The sequence below is a fragment of the Coffea arabica genome, chromosome 3c (genome assembly GCF_036785885.1).
Source record: "Coffea arabica cultivar ET-39 chromosome 3c, Coffea Arabica ET-39 HiFi, whole genome shotgun sequence".
NCBI classification, from domain to species: Eukaryota; Viridiplantae; Streptophyta; class Magnoliopsida; order Gentianales; family Rubiaceae; genus Coffea; species Coffea arabica.
Genome location: NC_092314.1, coordinates 20,927,682 through 20,931,952, shown reverse-complemented (window position 1 = coordinate 20,931,952; position 4,271 = coordinate 20,927,682). Strand labels below are relative to the sequence as shown.

The 4,271-nt window shown below is 37.9% G+C and overlaps 1 long non-coding RNA gene across 1 annotated transcript; it reads right to left on the bottom strand.

Annotated features, from left to right (window-relative positions):
* Window positions 1-139: 139 nt before the first annotated feature.
* LOC140038084 (uncharacterized) lies at window positions 140-3,058 on the bottom strand. Its single transcript, XR_011841895.1, has 2 exons — window positions 2,960-3,058; window positions 140-424 (listed from the first exon to the last, which is right to left on the bottom strand). It is a non-coding gene; the product is annotated as an uncharacterized lncRNA (long non-coding RNA).
* Between the last annotated feature and the right edge of the window lie 1,213 nt (window positions 3,059-4,271).

Genomic DNA, 4,271 nt, shown 5'->3' with positions numbered 1-4,271 from the left:
AGATCTAAAGCCTAAGCTCTGATACCAACTGTGACGCCCCCACTTCTCCCTAAGGCGCACCAAAGGGTATCCGCGGAACGCCTGCCTAGCTCTCGCCAGGACTCAAGCAATAAACGTTCAAGCTTAAAGCGATACTAGATACCACAATCAAATTAGTGCAAATACATATAGTGCGGAAACGTTCATGCTTAACAATATCCATACAGTTCTCAGGGTCACATCACAAGGTACCTATCAGCTTGCCACCCGCACGTCGTGCGTTCATAATACAACTTAAATTCCAAAATATACACCCCATATATCCGAATGATACATTAAACTTCCAAAAGTACAATCATAAAGGGGTCGAGCCAAAATACACTTGAAACCCTAAAACACAATATATCTAAAAGGAGATTTCTCCGCGTTAACTCCATTTCCAGTCCTGTTAAGGAAAACAAATCTACAGGGTGAGCAAAACGCTCGTGAGGCCAAGAACACACATGCAAGCACTTTGTTCAAATAGCAATCCCAAATTCATTAAACAAAACCAGGACATTTCATTAGTCAATCATTCGAGCCGGAAAAGTAAATCAGAAACAATTCAAGGATATAGTAGCTCTCAGGAGCTAAGTTCCACTCGCTCTGTCGATGTCATTCGTATACTTTCCCGCATTGACCCTCCTATCAACCGGGTTGGTATTTCCATTTCCGTAGATCACCACTTACTTCCCTCCGTCCACCGTACACCCCAAGGGCCCACAAGTCTATTTTTAGGGCGATACTCGACGAGTATGCCAAGCAAGACCTCTTATTAGGTCGAGCTTATAATCTCATGGCTCGCCCAAGTTCCCGACCAAGCCCATTGCCGGCTCGAGTTCAAGGTCGGCCTATGAGTTTGGGCGTCCCCCATTCATTTGAAAGTCGAGGAGGTTCACTCCAACGACATATGTAACCATTACATAGCATTGCATTTCATTCATTCATTCAATACATTTCATTCATTCATTTGAAATCAGGACGGATGCGATAAAGTACACACCCGCCCTTATTTTTAAAATCTCTAATAATTACCACAATTAAGCAAGTATCAAAGATTCACACACTTGACACTCACCGAGCAATTTAATAAAGATTATTCGCTGGAGTTCAAGTGTCCACGGTGAGATCCTCTTGAAGGTCTCCTTGTGTGCCTGGCAGTTAATGGTGGATAATTACTCAAGTATCTCAATTATCAAGTAAGATTGTACATTAGTACAATCTAAGGAATATTTCACAAAAATGAACCTCAATTACTCGTAAATCGAGGTTCAACTTGCGTTTTATTAAGTACAATATTAATTGAGTTTTTATCATGAAAATCGAGGGCAAAACGTTTGAATATTACTAAGAGAATTAAGAGTTTTTGGAAAACTCCTTTGCCTTGAAATTTGAAAAATTCAGTTTTGTTATGAATCTTTGAAAAATCGTAACTCACTCGGTACAAGTCGAGAATTGGAAAACTTTATACCGTTGGAAACCTCTTAGAAAGTACTATAAGTTCCTAGAAGACACTTTTCCATGAATCGAAGTGGAAAGTGCTCAAAAATGAGCTTGAAGGTACAGAATTGGTTCACAAGGCAGAATGAAGTTGGATTTTGGCCAACTTTGAAAATTCTGCACGATTCGTACGTTGCAAACCAGCCTCTGAAATTTGTCACTCAAGTAGTGTTGCAAGTGAAGTTTATAACAAAACAAGCGGATCAAGAATCGGAGTTTCGAGTACCGAGATACGGTAGCTCAAAGTTAGGCAAATTCAAGACTGGAGAAGAATTTCCAGATTTGAACCTCCAACACTAGAAATTTAATTAGGTATCGAAACGAACTTGGATTGATACCAAAATTGGCAGTATTTCGATACTATATGGAAGGTATCTCTCTGTCAAATTTCAGGGAGAAATACCCTCGGGAAGGTGGTGAACTAATCACCCAAAGTTCCGGAAAATTCCTAAGGCAATCTGCCTTTTGACTTTCATTTTCCAAATTCAAATCGTTTAACCAAGAAAGCTATCCAACCATGGTTCATTTGTGAAATAAAGGTCTAAGATACAACCATGATACCTTTGGTAATGGTTTAGCATCAAAATTTCAATTAATAAGATTACTCACGGGTTTTTGTCCGAAACCAGTCCAAATAATACGTTTTTCCAAAACAGGGCAGTCCTCTTATTTTGGTCACAACTCAGTCAATTTAGCTTGGAATTGAGCGTGGTTTATGGCGTTGGAAAATACATTCATAGGACTAAAAGTTCACAGAAGAAATCGTTTCAAAATTTGGCAAGCAACCAGCTCGAAATTGAGCCTCAAGTTGCTGCCTCTACAGACCATTCCAGCAGTTCCGAGAAACAGGACAGTGATCTTAAAACGTTTGGTCCGGCTCACTCACAAAGAATCAGAACATGCATTTTATCTCAAATTAAATCCTGGGATGTCTAGTTTCAAACACCACTGACGGCACATGATTTCGACATCCGAGGACAGAGTTATAGTCGAAATACCACAGCTGGTCTGAGCCATACGGGAACAGTTTCCAGATTTGCTAGTTTCCCAAAAAAATTCATTTGCCCAACCAAACCTTATTATTTTTCAATGAAACTTTTCACACATCTAATATAACATATAAGCATCAGGTTCATGCCAATAATTCACCAAAAATTGGCCTTATAGTGGCCGAACAAAACAGGGGTATTTTCGGAAATTTTTGCTTCTTGCACCCAATGAAGTTTCTATCAATTACCCACCACTAATCCATCATTTTAACCACTAAACCAACAATATAACCGCCATCAATCATCAAATCAGCAACAACCCAAGTGTGGGAATCCATAGAGCCCACTTTTCAAATTTTACACCAATGTCAAGACACCCATACACATGCAATAGCTTAAAGATGCATTTCTACCATCATAATCCAAGTTTAAGGTGTAGGATGATGTTATACCTCCTTGGTGTCTTAAACCAGAAATTTTCGGTCCTCTAGTGCTCCAAGAAACCGTGAAAAACTCCTCCTTTTGCTAGCTAGATGAACTCTCCAAGCAACAAACTAAGTGTAGTTCAAATTTGGTGTGAATCTATGAAGGTTTTGTGCAAGAATTGAAGATGAAAATGGCAACTTTGTGTTGTGTTTTTGCTGCAGAGAATTCGGCCAAGAGAGAGACTAAGAGAGAGAGAGTGTTTGGTCCAAATTTAACTTCTTAAGGAAGACACAATGTGTGGTGCAAATTATCCCCAAAGTCAACTCTCATTAAGGCTCGTTTGGCACGTTTTAGGCTCGATTTTCTCGCGCGTTTGGTTCACTAGTGCACTAAGCCTCTAATTCATATATATTCATGTAAATATTCTTCACTCTTAATTGTCCCGAAATAAGGGTCTAAAGTCCCTCAAATGAAGTCGCGCGTGTGAAAACGCGTACCGTCAAATTTTAACGCTATAACGCGAAACCTCCGAGAAATTCTTATAACGATTGCACTACTAACTATCACTTGAGTGTTTATTCATAATATTACCTATTTTAGAACCACAGTACAAGTTTCCAATATTCCAAACTTATTGTGTTTCTACGCGGTAAAATCTCCAAGCACTATTCACTATTTTTACTAAACGCACTCCAAGAAATTAATTTTTGAAACGAGTCACTTTTAAAATATAACGAAGTTATATTATCATGTATTTAGGTCTAATAAGTCTAGAAAATATTTCTCGTGGCAAAAATCCAATGAAATAATTTATTAAGCCATAAATTTAGGTTTAAATAAAATAATAGTTCTTACGAGTCCTCACATGAGTCGAGTATTAACTCCTCAAATCTCCAATAATTGTATCCATACATCTTTTGGAAAACTATCCACGCGTGAGTAGTACATGCTCACTTAGAACTTATTCACCTTTAATTCTCGATTAACTTTTCTTAATCTGCTATTGTCCGTTCTTAATTTCCCAGGATAATCATACTTTCGAATATAATATCACCTCGAAACACTCGTGTTCACTATTTCTCGCCTAACCAATCCTTCCGAAAATTGAAGTTGTTAACAGGACATTTTAAAAACATAATGAAGACATTATTCCATACGAATGGATTTAAAATGGTCGTAATAAATTATTTGGGGAAAACAGGTGGATAAATACTTAATTAAACCATTAATATTCGATAAAATAAGAAATTTTTCGGGTCTTCACATGATTTTTCTGGTTTAATTTGATCATGATGTTGTGGCTATCCATGATGGTTGGAAATGATGTTTAATGACTCT